A 17,023-nucleotide genomic window follows, 5' to 3' on the forward strand; every position below is an offset into this window, starting at 1 on the left:
TCCACTAGCCCGCCACTCCCTGACAGGCCCTGGTGTGTGATGTTACCCTCCCTGTGTCCGTGTGTTCTCATTGTTCAACTCCCACGCATGAGTGAGAACGTGTAGTGTTTGGTTTTCTGTTCTTGTGTTAGTTTGCTGAGAATGATGACTTTCAGCATTATCCATGTCCCTGCGAAGAATGTGAACTCATCCTTTTTGTAGACCAATGAAACAGAACAAGGGCCTCAGAAATAACGCCACACATCTACAACCATCTGATCATTGACAAACCTAACCAAAACAACCAGTGGGGAATGGATTCCCTATTTAATAAATGGTTGGGAAAACTGACTAGCTATATGCAGAAAACTGAAACTGGACCCATTCCTTACACCTTATACAAAAATTAACTCAAGATGGATTAAAGACTTGCTCATGCCTATAATCCCAGTACTTTGGGAGGCTGAAGCAGGTGGAACATGAGGTCAGGAGTATGAGACCAGCCTGACCACATGAATAAACCCTGCTTATACTAAAAATACAAAGTTAGCTGGGCGTGGTGGTACATGCCAGTAATCCCAGCTACTCAGGAGGCTGAGGCAGGAGAATCACTTGAACCCAGGAGGCGGAGGTTGCAATGAGCCAAGATCATACCATTGCACTCCAGCCTGAGCAATAAGAGTGAAACTTCATCTCAAAAAAAAAAAAAAAAAAAAAAAAAAAGATGGATTAAAAACTTAAATGTAAAACCTAAAAACTTTAAAACCCTAGAAGAAAATTATTTAGGCAATATCATAAGCGTACATTTTAAAAGAAAGGTTATATCAATATCAGAGTTGGCTGAAGATTTGAAAGTACACTGGAAGTAAATCATTTGACACTCTTAAAATGGATATTCTTTAGGTGCTTCCTCTACACATGCCTGGAGGCTGAACACAGCTCAGTGTTGGGTAGAGGTGGAAGAGTGTGTATCAACCCTGCTTGCAGACCCTACTTACAAAACCAAAGGGCTTTAGTTAATGGATTCATCCTCATCAAATGTAGTTTAGCTAATATCTGTTGCTTCCTAAATGTCTCCATGGGTGCTTCACCTTCCACCTAAGTAGCAAATCAAAACTACCCTCTAATTATTATATATCTATATCATTGGCTCAATAGATCGATTGATCCAGGGAAGGGGGGAAGAGAGAGAGTGGGGGGGAAGAGAGGGGGAGATAGAGGGAGATAGAGAGAGAGAGAGAGAGAGAGAGAGAGAGAGAGAGAGAGAAGAAAGAGAGATGTTTATCTCTATTTATCCATCACCTTAAAATTTCAGTGATTTTTTTCTACAGATTGTAACCTGGCTGACTTACTGCTTATTCATGGTATGTCTGTGGATTGCTTAAAACCCCATACACAGCTACCCACTGCTACAAATGTGTAGTTATACTCTTTAACACAGCAGTCTCCAAAGCTCTGGATGATCAGACTTTGGCTACCTCATAAGACTCTTCTCAGACCCCTGTCTCTCTGGTCACTAGACTCCAAAACCTTAAGCTTCTTTCCCTTTTCTCAGATTCTGCCAGTCTTTCTCATCTCCTGGCCCTTGATCATGTTCTTACATCTTGTGAAAACTCTTTTCATCACCGTTTAATCTATCAGATCCCTTCCCATTCACAGGTAGAAATTTAAATACTACTTCCTCAGAGAAATCTCTTCTGTCCATACACAACAGTTGTTATCATATTATCAGTCTATTTTTTTAAATTATTACTCTGAAATTTTGTTTATTCATTTTCTTGCTGGTTTATTTTTTAACACTCTTAAGTAGAATTTAAGCATCATGTGAGATCTATACCTTGTTCACCACTGTCTCTTCAGTACCCAGCACAATGTCTAACACACAATAGCTGTTCAGTAAATAGTTGCTGAATGAATGAATATTGTTTATGAATTTGCTCCCATTTTGAGAAATACTGTGGCTTCAAGAGAAGAAAAGGTCCATACTATGTGACTTATAACTCCTAATAGGCTACTTACTATAGTCATTTATTCTCACAAATTCTCAATTCTTTTATCTGTAAAACAGAGAAAATAATGTCATATTTTATTTATATTTATTTCATTTTATTATTCAATAAAGGATTTGGAGTGGCTTTGAAGATTCATGGTATTATTCATTATGTTATAAATACACAAGTAAAAAAGAAAGATAAAACAAAATTAAGAAAGAAGTAATGTAAAAATAAAATTGGAAGATCCCAAATTAAATAGCTATTTAAATAAACAGAATTTTCTGTCTAATTTCATTTTAATTTTGACCTTTGAAATAACTCATAGTCCATGGCCATACTGCCCTGAACACGCCTGATCTCAGAAGCTAAACAGGGTTGGGCCTGGTTAGTATTTGGATGGGAGACCGCTTGGGAATACTAGGTGCTGTAGGTGTCTTTAAAAATATATAAATAAATAAAAAATAAAAAATAAAATAACTCATGAATTTAATAAAACAATAAAAACTACTTACAACTACTACTTTACAATAACTCATACATATAATAAAAGAGATAAAAAGTACTTATCCCATGATACTTAGGATTTTTTTGTGAGGAAGATAAGAAATAGTGAATGAAATAATTTATGTGAAGCAGATTTGCAAATAGTAATCATACATTTACTATTATTAGTGTTTATGTAAAGTTTTGTTAACCAACATTTCTCATCTGTTTTATTTTCTCACTTTATATTTATTATTACATACTTTTTTTTTGTTCATATCTCTTAGGTTATTTTTTTTTGGTTCATATCTCTTTTTTATGTACAGCTATATATGGTCTCTCTAAGGAGACTGTGATAAAAAGTTTTTTTTGAGAGAAAGTTCTTTTTTGCCTCCTCGTATACCTATTTTTGTTGTTGTTGTTCTTCCTAGGACAATCCTCATGCTGACCATGAGTAGATAACACCTGAGAACTGACTATCAGCACATTTAGAACTAAAGATGACTAAAAGTTGCAGAAGGGCCTTTGCAAATTTTAAGATATTAAAGGCAGAATTTCTGGCAAAGAGAGGAGAAACCTCCATTTTACAGAGCTGTCTTCTTTCTCTGGTTTAATGGCATAAACTGACTTTTCAGTTTCTTGAGTTATTTTGATAGCACAGTGATGAGCCCTAGCCCCACACTTGTCCATAGGAGTATTGTTCTGACACAAAAATGTATTTTCTGCACTGTCTTCCCCTCTACCTTTGAATGTTTCATGACTCAGAGGAGGCTATCTTTAACAAAATGAGAATAAAAAATTGAAACTTACGTTTATAATATGTCTTCCTTATAAATGCTGCATATTTTGTCTAACTTATCTAATTTGTGTGAAATGAAGGAAAAGCAGGCATGAAGTTTCTCAACATAACAAATGGTTTTATCAAATATACACATCATGGAGTATATGTGAGTATATGGAGAGCAATGGTGAAATACTTAGTTTTGAGGTAATGCTTTCTTAGTTTATGAATTAACAAATCCTCTGTCTTCCTCAGTAAGAGAAGTACATTCATCCCAAACCAAAAAATCAAAAAGGAAATTATGTGAACATAATCAAGAAAGCCAGTTCTGGTACATAAAATATGACTAGAATGTTACATTATTCACCATACAAAATCATGTGGGTTTTTTTTTTTTTTTTGCCATTGGCAAACACGTTTCATTTACAAATTTATATATCTCTATAGAATTTCCTTCAATATTTCCCAGAAGAAAAATTCTTCTCTATGGATATATTGTGGAGCAGTTGATTAAATATTTATTGAAATGTTTATTATAGTGTGCCTGGAAAAACAAAATTAAAAACATGAACACATTAATATAGTATAGCAAAAAACCTTAAAAACACTAGCAAAAATTGTTTTATATAAATATTAAAATAGTGAAAAACAGCTTATTTAGAAGAATTATGGAAATACCTGTTTAAAACTAACAACATTAAAAACCACTAAACCATGTAACATTTATAGCTGCATTTAACATAATGTACTTTTTAATCCCCTAAAACTTTCTGTTCTTTTGCTAGTTTACTTTTGGAATAACCTGTTAGTAAAAAATACAGTTCAAATTAAACTTTGTATTGAAGACGAATGTACCAACTATGTTGTTATGGTTTTTATTACAAATAACATAGAGTTTTGATGAACTTTGAAAGGACACAGTGAAGTTTATTATTAGGAAAGCCTGGCCACTATGAGCAAGACTGATTTAGGCTGAACTGCCTTTTTTTTTTTTTTTTTCAATCCCATCAAATTCTTTCTTTGAAATAATAAGAATTACTTTGTGGTGTGTGGAGTTATAATTCTTCTGTGAGAACCCAGAGTAAACATCTGATGGCAAATTCATAATATAATCATTTTTGGTCCATTTCCTTTGGCTTTACATACTGTTTATATAGCGGTGTAAGGGTTTCTGTTACTAATCTGTCTGTTAAGTTTAGCCCTGCTTACATAGAGTAGATTTGGGAAATAATGGAATGAGTAACATCTAAGGACTAAAACACAATAGATAAATTTATTTGTAACTACAATAAGGCAAAATATATATCTATCCCCAGTAGTAATCCTTTCTATAAAGTAGATACATTTAACCTTCAAGTGACCATGAAATTTAGTGTCTAGCTGGAACACTTCTGAAAGTGAAAGAGGTTAGGACAAGAGGCTTGAATCAATCATCTCAGGCCAACTGGAGCACATGTTCACCCTATTCAATAAAGATCTTTGGACCGGTTCTCTTTCTTCTCTTTTCTCTCTCTGGCAGTATCAACACTTTTATGTTTAAACTTTTTTTTTTTTTTATGGCTTATCTGCCTATCCAGCTGTCAATATCACCCTATTATTTCCATTATACTTACAGAATTCAAAGGTAGCTATGTTAATAAATTTATTTTTATGGATATGTTCAGATAAAGTTCATTTATAGTAAGCAATTATACTGAATAGAGAGCACAGTGATCTTCCTCGAGGTAATTATCATGCTAAGATTATTGCTTGCACAAAAAGGGTCATAAGAGGTTTTATGGCAGTAAACTGTAAGATCTGAACCTTCTGATCTTTTTATCTCTGGAGCACATAATGTATTTTTTTTTACATTAAGTATTGAAATTATAGTCCATTAAAAATTAAGCATTTAGAATAATTACTCTCATTTTTAAAGGGTCTAAATACCTAGATATATTTCAAGGCTACTTGATTTGCACATTGTATTAAATACGCATCATATGCAGAAAGTGTGCTTGTTGAGTATGGTACTAGAACTGTTAACTAAAACTAACGAAAAAATATGTATGGCATAAGTGATCACATTATCTACCAACTTCATAAGTATATATTTCTTTTTGAATTAAATCTCTCAAGCTTCGTGTAATTTTGTCTTTTGATAATCCTGCTCGTTTACAGATAACATGTGCAATGCTAGTGATAGTAATATTTTATTTATTTTTTATGAGTAAACAATTTACTTCACTTAAAATTCATATGTGTGTGTGTGTTTGTGTGTGTGTGTGTGTGTGTAAATACACATATACCTACAGTATTTTGTAGAGCAGTTTCAGGTTTGCAGAAAAATTGAGCAGAAAGTACAGTTCTCCTATGCTTCTTTCCCTATTTCTCTTACTATTAACATCTTCCATTAGTAAGGTACGTTTCTTAGAATTCATGATCTAATATTAACTTAATGTTAGTAACCAAAGTCTATAGTTTACATCAGAGTTCACTTTTTGTGTTGTATATTCTATGGGTTTGACAAATATCATGACATATATTTACCATTAAACTATCATACAGAGTAGTCTCAGTGTCCTCTATGCCTTTGCCCATATTACTTATAGTAAGATAATCAATAATATTTATCATTAGTTAATTCAGTAGTCCTTCCCTAGCTTGATCTTTCAGCAACGTTTGACAATGGATTCTTCACACACTCTGAGGCCACATATTTCCCCTGTTTTTTTTTTTTTCTTACTTTTTAATTCTTTATTTCTTAGCTTTTGTAGGCTTCTCCTCTTCTCAATAATCTCTTAATAGTGGATTGTTCCAAGATTCATCCTTTGTTCCTATTTATTGCCATATCTATACTCGCCATCTTGGTGATCTCATCCAGTCTCATTGTTTTAATAGCATGTATGTGGATTAACATTCATTAATTCACAACTTATGGCTCTAGTCCAGATGTCTCTCTCATAATCTAGATGTATATATTTAACTGCTCATTTGCTCTTACTGTAGATGTCCAAAAGACATTTTAAATTAAAACAACAAATAATTTTTAAACTTCACTGTGATTCCTCACAAGTTTACCAATTCAGTTGATGGCAAATCAATTCTGCCAATTACTCTGTTCAAAAAGCTTGGCATCATTTTTGACTCCTTAATTTCCTTCATATCCTACTTCTAATTCTTTGGGAAATCCTAGTTCTAATTTTAAGTTATAATCAGAATCCAATCAGTTTCTAATTTCTTCACTCCTATCATTCTGGTCTGAATCATTATGTCTTGAATTATTGCAGTAACCCCTAAACCACCTTCCTGCCACCCCCTTTCTATGTTTGTTTCCCAACTGTCTATTATTATAGGAGTAACAAGAGTAATTATTTTCAAACATGAGTCAGATAATGCCACTCTTTCTTAAAAACTCTGCTTTTGCTCTCCATTGCACTCCAAGTAAAAGCTAAAGTCTTTACAATGGCTGCCAGTTGCCCTTAATTATCCAACATCATCACTTCTTCTAGTAAATGCTTCCCCCTTGCTCTACTCAAGTCACATTTGCTCCTTGCATTGCCACACCAGACATGCATAACACCAGCACAACCTTTATATTGGTAGCAATCTCTTCCTGAAATACTCTCACCACACTTAAGTCGTTGTTCAAATTTTGTTTTTCATTCATGTTTTTTCTTTCCTTGGTTTCCTTTTTTACTATTTAATAGCATTCATCAATTGATAGCATATTATTATAGAATTTGTTTTAATTTTTAGCATTTGTGAGTACATGAGATATTCTGACACTTTTCAATGCATAATAATCACATCATGAAAAATGAGATATCCATTCCTTCAAGAATTTGTCTTTTGTGTTACAAATAATCCAGTTATACTTTTAGTTATTTCAAAATGTATAATTATTTTGATTATAGTCACACTATGCAACTACCAAATATGAAGTATTATATCCTTATATGACTTACTCATATTTACTGCTTGTTGTTCAGAAGATAAGCTTCTTAGATATGAAACTTTGATTTGTTCACTAACATATTCAAGCACATTGAACTGTATCTAGTACATACTGAATATTTGATGAATATTTGTTAAGTGCATCCTCTGCTGCATCTTTGTTGTTCCTATTTTGTTTTCTCCATGTCTTTGACATTGTTAACGCTGGGCAAGCACCAGAACATGTTCTCTGTAGAGTCCAAGCATGTCATTAGTAAAGGACAAAACCAATCGTTATTGTATTATCATGTGATGTGTCATCATGCATATTTCACCATAAGAAAAGTTAAGCCTGATGTTATAAAATGGGAACTATCAATGTAGGACAGCTATTCAGAGAAAAGAGTAAAGGAGTGAAAATAAACTGGATTTCTTCTAAATTTTTAAGGTACATTGTAATTACAGTTATGTAGCCTTGATTACAAAATAACAGCGCTCATAATATCCTCCATCCCTTCCTGCTTCTCTCTCTTTTTCTCTCTTTCTATTTCTAGTTTTTTTTTTATTATTTCCAAACGATTTATGAACGTAAACAATCTGCCACTGAATACTACATTAGCAGTTGTAATTAAAAAAGTATTTATTGGGAAAGGAAATACTTATCATTTTCCTAAAAATACATGTAAGACCTTGTTTTTATTTTTAATTATAATACAGAATTTCAACCCTGTTACATATTTGGAAAAACGTGAAAGATTTTTTTTCTTTAAAACATATTTTATATACTGTAAACTAAGACATTTTCAGGTAAAAAAATTAATTATAATATACATTAAAGTCGAACTCTAAGTACTAAAATGCTTGATTTTCAGTCACCTAAGAGATATAGGAAAAAGGCTTTGTCTCTGCAGGGATAAATGGGGAGCGAATTGTTTCACATCTTTTTTAAAAAAACTAAAGCCAATAGATATCTGCCTTCTTATGATGTGTGTAGACCTTGTATGGACATATCACTATCTAGATCACTGAAACACTGCACAACACACAGAACATTTTGAAAATCACTAAATCTAGAGTTTCTAATTAATGTTAATAAAGTTAAAAGCAAGCACTTGTGTTTGTTTGTATTGGTTAAGAAAATGATCAGTATTTTTGCGATTCCAAACTTTAATTCAATCCCAACATTAATTATAAATTTGCATTCATAGACAGTATATAAATATGTAACTAATAGATGATTTAAGAATTATAATATTATAAGTGAGGAACAAATAAGTATATTCCTTACTATAAAAATATTTTTAGACAGAAATTTTAGTAATTTTATTACTGATCCTTAGAGGTATTAATTGGCTAAATCTTATATTATTGGTCTTAGCATTGAAAATTTCTAATGATACTTCTATGTCTAGAATATCAGCCATTTTGGAATAATTTTTCTTCTCTCTTCTTCCTTTCAGTAAATGTGTGTTATCGCTTCTCGGACTTTTGGCTAAGATCATGTGTAGTAAATGTGTGTTTACCTGTGAAACAGAAGTCTGCAAAAAAATGAGTTAAATAGGCAAGCTTAACAGACTATGCACATGATAGACAATCTGGCCACTGTGACTGTAAATGAATTAAGCTCACCCTCAAATTAAATGGTCTGAGAAGGCTTTCTAAAAGCAGTAGCACTGAACCTGAATCTTGAATGACAAGTTAGATAAAGAAGGGGTGGGTCCTCCTTAGTAGACTTAGGTAGACTTTTGCAAACTTATGAGAATAATGACACACTCAAGTAGTTCATTTTGTTAATTTTGTACTGTTGAAAGATAATGTGGAGCTGACTGAAGAAGAGAGGTCAATAGATGAATTGGAACAGAGAAAAAAAGGCCAGATTAAGAAAGTGGTTTTTGTTTGTTTCTTTTGTTTTGTTTTTGTGTATACTCTAATAGAGGCAGTTAAATTAAATACTCATAGGGACTTGAAATGAGAAGACCCTGGACAGTTCACAGAAAAGGCTCAGTGATTCAAATGTCAGTCAATGTCTTTGCTATCTATTGCTACATAAAATATTACTCCAAAATTTAGCAGCTTATGAAAATGAATATGTACTATCTCATACAATTTCTGAGTATCAGGAATCCAAGAGCAGCTAAGTTAGGTGATTCTGGCTCAGTGCCTCTCATGAACTCTCAGTCAAGTTTCTCAGCCAGAGCTACAGTCCTCTGACAGTTTGATGAAGGCAGGAGGATCCACTTCCAAGAATAATCACACACATGGCTTCTGACTGTAGAACTCTGAAGTTTGCTTGTTTTTAACAGAGCATCTCAGTTCTTTACCACATGGTTTCTCTCTGCAAAGTTTCTCATGATATGTGAGCTGCTTAGAGCAAATGATTCAAGGGAGAGGGAGAACAACAAAGATGGAAATAATGTCTTTTTAACCTAATCTGGGAAATGGCATACCATCATTTCTTCTGTATTTCCCTTGGTCACACAGTCCAACCCTGTATAATATGAAACAGAACTACACAACATTGTGAATACCAGATGTAGGGGGCTGGGGTTGGGGACCATCTTGGAGACAGGCTACCATAACTCAGAGGGAGAAAATTAAATTCCACTGAAACAGAGATTCAACATTTTGAAAGGTGCTATGGACTGAATTGCATCCCCTCACCAAAATTCATATTTTGGCATCCTAATCCCTAAAATGACTGTATTTAGAGAAAGGGCCAGTGAAGAAATAATAAAATTTACATAAAATCATAAGGTTAGGAACCTAATCCAATTAGAATGGTGGGTGGCCTTATAGAAGAGGGGACACACCGGGGTCACTCTCTCCAAAATGTGAGGTCACAGTGAGAAGGCAGCCATATGCAAACCAGGAAGAGAGCCCTCACCAGACACTGACCATGCTGCTGCCTGTTTTTGGACTTCTAGTCCCCATAACTGTGAGAAATAAATATCCATCATTTAAGCCTTCTTACCTGTGATATTCGGTTATAGCAGCCTGAACAGATATGAGGAAACCAAGAGAGGAGTATAACAGAAGCCAAATAAAAAAATACAGTTTGAAAGGGAACAGGTAAACTGATAGTGTCAGTTGAGCATTATTTATTATTGTTTCGGAATTTACTAAGAGTGGGTGAATAATCTAATTTATTTGGAAAAAAATATAAGGTTTTTAGATGATATTTAGTTTCTGCTTGCTTGAAGTTACATGTTTTGTCATATGGCGTACCCAATGTTTGATTCCTTAACAAAGATTTGAAATTATTTTAAATTTCTTTCCCCAGCTATTTGACTTTATTTTTTCATTGTGACTCTATGATCTGTTAAATTTGTATTCGCTTGTGCATATATACATATATTCTTTTTTTCTCTGAAACTCTACAGTTATTAAAATTGCTAATTCCTGTCTCATTTATTCTGGGAGAAAAGGGTCTAAACCATATATCAGTTTAATGAAACATTCTCTTCAGGTGCTAAATTCAATGAATATATTAGTCAGATTTTAATTATAAACAACAGGATACTTTTCAAAAATGAGATAATTGTTAAGGCCATAGACCATTCCAACAACATTTGATTGTTTTTAAACTGATTTTTTAAAGTAGCCAATTTTAAACATTATGAAGTCTTCAAATAGCCTGGTTGAATATTTTAAAGGCTTTGATTTTAATTAGATATCAGACTGCTTCAGCTTACTGAAAAGAGGTGAGAAAGCTTCAAACCATGACACTCTCCTAAACAGCAGGTGTCAGCTCTAACTGCCTCTGAAAATATTTAATATATTCAGTTAATCAAATTCCTTAGAGAATGTTACAGTCCTGCTTATTTGTCTTATGCAGGCTTTGTATTAGATATTCTTTCTTATTTGCTGTACTTCTTTACATGTTATGAAAAATTATGTCTGATATTTTCTAGTTTCCCAACAAAATCAATTTTAGCTTTTCTCAGTCTTGCAATCAGAATAAACCGAATATTACCAGCTTCATTCCTTGACTTTTAGAATCGGAGGTCTTCCCTTTCAGTATTCTGAGGCGACCTTGACAATTTTGGAATATTTACCTATATCAGTTTTGCATATAGTCTGCCAAATAGCTTCAGGCTCCATAGATGAGTATATATTAAACCATGAGTGTGATTTTTCTTCTATTGAGTTTATGATGTAGCTTAAGCCAAATTGAAGAAAATGTTAAAAACTACAAAATTTGTTAGTATACACCTGAATAGTGCAGCAAGTTACCAACTCTTGTGTGTTTGCAAAGCCAATGAAGTAGATATATTATCAGATAATTTATTTAAGGAGTGTATTGTACTTATTATAAAACAATTCCTGATGCTTCTACAAAGGTATCTTGTTGTTCAGCAGTCATAATATGCAAACTAGCTCTAGTACTTCGACAAAAGTTGACCATGCCTTTGAGGGCAACATTTGAGATAGTGACGCTTACTTCCCTGCGTGGTGCTTGCCTCTATTGCTGAAATTGCAGAAATGTAATAAGAGCTATTATCTGTTATCACCTTATAAAAATAAATAATCTTTAAATTAGAAATTTGAGGGATACTGAGGAAATTATCATGTTATTATATTAGAAATGTCAGATGAATACCTAAGTATGCCAAAGACAGAGTATTGTTTTATTTTTAAAGTTGTCTTCATGTCTATATTGGTACACTAATGTATCTCTGTGTATGTGTGTGTGTGTGTGTCTGTGTGTGTGTGTGTGTGTGTGTTGTCCTAGACGAAATTACATTTTTGTCTCAAAATAATATAATTAAAAGTAATTACTTGAAGTCACATCAGTGGGCACTGTTAGTGTATTTAAGGAAGCTGAAACTGTGAACAGATAGCAAGCTTTTAGGCAGCCTGAGTTAACTTCTGAAAAAGTAAAAGTAATGATCCTCAAGATGAGGAGTTTTAAAATTCTGTCTGTCCTAATTCTTCTCCACAAAGGGCTACATACAATAATCTCCAACAAAAAAAATTAAAACTCCAGTGATAATTTTGAGAAAATGTGTTTTCCTTTGCTCCACTTCCACTAGGTGTAAGAAAAATTATTCTAAATGGTGAGAATAAGACTAGGAAGATAGGTTGGTTACCTTTTCTAAACACCTCCACTGTCTGCCATCGATGTTCAGTTTCAACAAAATAATTTATTCGAGTCTTGGAGGCTTTTGAAATTCCTGTTCAGAGTAGAAACTCTTCCTTTGGTACACTTAGACTATTGGTAGCATTTACAAGTAACTGCTACTTTCAGAAGCAGCCCTTGGTAAAGCAAAATTTTCAATAAGGGAACATGTACTGTTTTTCTCCGTAATGCTTCCCAAAGACAAAACTCTTACTCAATATCAATAAAATTAATGTTAGTGTGGCATGTCAGCTTGAATAAATTTTAGTGATAGATCTTTTTCTGCCTCTCTCTCAACTCCCAGAGTGATTTAAATGCCCTCCAAATCCTAAATATGATTTTCTGAATTAAGTTGATTGATATTTGTTTGAATTGTCAGGTATTTATAAAAATCAATTCAGTCAAATTCTGATTGATTTTGGCAGATGTGAGAGTGACATCTTTTTTGAATGCAAATATGTGTTTTTAATTATCGTTACCTGAATGTTATATCTTAAGGTGGAGCCAGAGGATTCAATAACACTGCACATGCAAAATGTTATTTTATTTCTAAAAATTGAAAAAATATATTTGATTAAATAATTCACTTATTTTCCCAGTAGCACAAACCTAAGTGGTTATTACTAAAAATTCCTCATTTTTTATGAAAACTTTTTTGATGTTTTCATTATATTTTTACCTTGATAAGATATATTAATTATTCTACAGAAATTCTACTATTTTTAAATACAGTGATCAGTAAATATTTATTACACAAAGATATCAGAAGCATATGGAAGAGCAGTTTGAATACTTTCATATACATTTTTTATGTTTTTCCCTATGTATCCATTTCTACTTCCAACACATTAGATTATCACCTCTTCCAAGGACTATTTAATAGTTTAATTGGCCTTCCCTTATTTCTTACCTTTTTAAGGCTCTGAGATTCTTTGGCAATTCCTCTTTAGTATTTAGAAATCTCCATTGTTTGCCTAAAATCCATAGAATAAAATCTAATCCTTCTTTTTCTGTCAATAAATTTTCCAAAAGCTTATCACAATTTATTTTTTAGGTTAAAGTATTATATTTTTACAGGCTTTTCTTCAATTAATCACAAGTGTCTGTGTGTGTGGGTGGGGTGGAGGCAGGGGTGTTTTAATTGTCCCTGGAAAATATTTTTGCATTTTCTGACCCCACACATAGTTTATATGATTCCGAATGGCTGAAATATGTTCTCCTTTCTCTTCACCTAATTAAATTCTACTCATCACTTGTGTGAGTACCACTTGTGTGTAACTCCTGCTAGTTGCTGCAATGGGTAAACACTGAATCTCAGTGGCTTATCACAAGCAAGATTGATGTCTCCTGCAGGTGAAGTCCATTGTGTTAGGGAATTCAGGTAGCTCTCCTCCATTCTGTAGCCATACAATCTGAATAAATGTGTGACTTACGAAGCCACAAAGGCAGGAGAAGGGCATTACGGGGGCAATTGGTAGATACTTAATGACTTGGCCTCAGAAATACACAGATCACTTCCTTGCAGAGTCCTCTGGCATGGTTCAATGGTTTGAACCTAACTTTAAAGGAAACAGTGAAAAGTAGGTGAAGAAATGGCATATTTGGGGCATATAGTCTTAGTCAATTCTGTAAACACAGATACAATCATGTCTACTATTAAAGCTTAACCTACCAGGCCAATGTAAAAACACTTAACCTGCCAGGCCAATGTAAAACAATCTTTTCTCCCTTGAAATTATATACCGTTTTCTATAAAATTGCCCTGCTGATATTTATAAATAACCTCACAGCATCATTTCTACCATCTTTTTTGTCATAATTTTGCAAAAAAAATTTTTTAATTAAATTGTAAGCTCGTTGAGGATAGGATTTATATCTACAGTAAATTATCTCCTGAGAGTGCTTAGCAAGATTCTCTATACATAGTGAAAGCACAGGCTACAGTTCTTACTTAATTTAACATTCCAAACCGTTTCAGTTAATAGAAAGACATCTAGGAAAACAAGACTTCAAATACACTGCAGGCATCTCATGTATAATATAAATTATTAAAACTGATTAATGTTCTGCCGATAATTTTTTTTTTTTTTTTTTTTTTTTTTTTTTTTTTTTTTTGAGGTGGAGTTTCGCTCTTGTTACCCAGGCTGGAGTGCAATGGCGAGATCTCGGCTCACCGCAACCTCCGCCTCCTGGGTTCAGGCAATTCTCCTGCCTCAGCCTCCGGAGTAGCTGGGATTACAGGCACGCACCACCATGCCCAGCTAATTTTTTTGTATTTTTAGTAGAGATGGGGTTTCACCATGTTGACCAGGTTGGTCTCGATCTCTCGACCTCGTGATCCACCCGCCTCGGCCTCCCAAAGTGCTGGGATTACAGGCTTGAGCCACCGCGCCCGGCCGATAATGTTTTTTTTTTTTAAAAAAAAGAAAAAGGAAAGGAAAACCTTGGCTGAAGGACAAATTCAACTAAATGAGATAAAAAAGGGGAGGGGACAGGTCACACAATATATCACCATTCTTCTGAATCCCTCTATATAATCGAGAAACCTTTGTGTCCTTCTTAGGTTACTAATCCTGCTGTGATTGATGCTAATAACAATAATTTACAATGATAACTTATAATTTTCAGAAAAAATTAATAATTTAACTACTTTGATTATTAAAACAAACATAAAAAAGGGAAAGACGTTATTGTAAAGCACATTGTTTCAATGAGAAAATTGAGGTTTTAAGTAATCATAGAACATGAAATTATGCAAGTCTAGCATTGGCAAAGACCTTAAATATGTTCTAATGCAATAGTTTCATTTACAATTGAAAAAACTGCAGCCCAAATAGGTTAATTGACTTGTGTGAGGTCCTGTAGAGAATGAATGGATAGAGCAGAATTAAAGCTCCTCAAGTCTAGTGATATTTAGACTGTGCTATTCTGCCTTTTATTTAATTAAGTGCAACACAAAATATGCATTGTTTAAGAAAGCTATTTAAAATAGCATCTACCTGAAATGGAGTAGATGTCAAAAGGACTTTATAAGTCATGAGTTTTTAATATGTTTTATTTCTTCCTCATTAAAAGGGAGAAATCTTTGGAGAAAAGAGAGTGAGATCTCTCTTAGACAAGAGTGTTCAGTGTAAGTCTTGAAACATAAATGTATTTGAATTTAATTGGATATGCTGCATGTATGTGAAGTTACTTATGGACTTAAATTTTACTCATTACATTGACAAAACCAGGAAATACAAAAACTAGAGAACATGACATATTAAAGATCTTTTTGAATGTAGAATTGATGCAGCCACATTTGGTTTCCAAAATGCTTGGTAACATTCATTTTAAAACTAGTAAGTATGCTTTGACTATGATTTATTTTTATCATTAGTTTAAAGCTAGAATACTGTTGATAGTATTTAATATTACCACTCCCTGTGTCCTAGATTCTGTAAAAAACAAATAAAATGTGCAGTCTGTTTTCAGGACAGTTTCATTTGCATTTCATTACACTTTTAACCCTCAATTTTTATTCTTTTAGAGGCTATTATAGGAGCTGGTAATCATACCTTATATGTTATAAGCAACTCTTAGGATATCAAAAATATCATCTGGTCTATTCCTCTGAGTCTAAGCATGACAACCTTAGATCATTCAAAACTATGATTCCCTCTCTAATTTTTCAAGACACCAGGTGTGAAGATTAAATCAATCAGTTTTTAAAGTATATTTCTTTGGAACCTGGTATGTAAAATAAATTGAGCTATATCTTGTGATGAATAAAATAATCAGCATTTGGTCTTAAGTTCACAATCAAAGGAAAAACTAAAAGCACAATACAAGATACAAAATAACATTTTAATAAGGCATTACAGAAGTCATAAAGTGATATTCGATTTATTCTCAAATGATTGGTTCAGATAATACATGCTGTTAGAGTTCAGAGAAGAGAGAAATATATCTTAACATTCAATAGAAATTCTCTCTTGATACAACTAAAGGTAGTTTTATTTGCTTTAGTCTTTTGTGGATCACTAGAACTGGCAAGTTTCAAGTATCTTTTTTTTTTTTTTTTTTTTTTTGCCTTCATTTTTTAAATGTTAGATATTACCTACAACTTCTAAACCTTCCTTTAAACTTTTCCTCAAGGTTTCAGTCATCATCTGCTAAATAATCTATATTTCTTCTCAATTACACTTTATGTAAATTTCTTTTGATATATCAGACTTTAAAATAATGAAAAGATTACTTCCCATGTTTAAACAGCATGGTAGAATCCACGGTGTCACCTTCTTTATGACTTCCAAATCAATTTTAGCCTTATTTGAACCAAGGTAGGGCTTCCTCATCTCAAATATATGCAATACTTTTTTGAAATAATGTGTGCTCTGACCCCATAACTATAGCTTTTTTTTTTTTTAAGCAACTTGATTTAATTCAGCTCAAATATATTAATATTGCCATTGCAAATAACTCACTTGGCAGGGACAAAAAAGTTCACATGTCAATGTGATTAGAAAAGAGGGTGAGGCACCAGAGTAAGTGAAAGAGGCATTTTGGAATTAATCAAGATAAGAGTACCAGCACCTCATATTTTACCTAAACAACAGCACAGGGTATACGCAATTTGTATTTTTTCTTGGCCGTGTTACCATTTCACCCTGACTTATAATTGATAGATCATTCATTTAATTAATTGATTCTATTTCTAGACTATAAAATGTTAGGGAGAATTCTCTTTTTGGTTCACTTTCTCTTGCAGCTTAG

The 17,023-nt window shown here is 33.0% G+C and overlaps 1 pseudogene; it reads left to right on the forward strand.

Annotated features, from left to right (window-relative positions):
- The first annotated feature begins 2,297 nt into the window (after window positions 1-2,297).
- LOC120362408 (5S ribosomal RNA) lies at window positions 2,298-2,406 on the forward strand (annotated as a pseudogene).
- The last annotated feature ends 14,617 nt before the right edge of the window (window positions 2,407-17,023 follow it).

This window comes from Saimiri boliviensis, chromosome 15 (assembly GCF_048565385.1).
Source record: "Saimiri boliviensis isolate mSaiBol1 chromosome 15, mSaiBol1.pri, whole genome shotgun sequence".
Lineage (NCBI taxonomy): Eukaryota > Metazoa > Chordata > Mammalia > Primates > Cebidae > Saimiri > Saimiri boliviensis.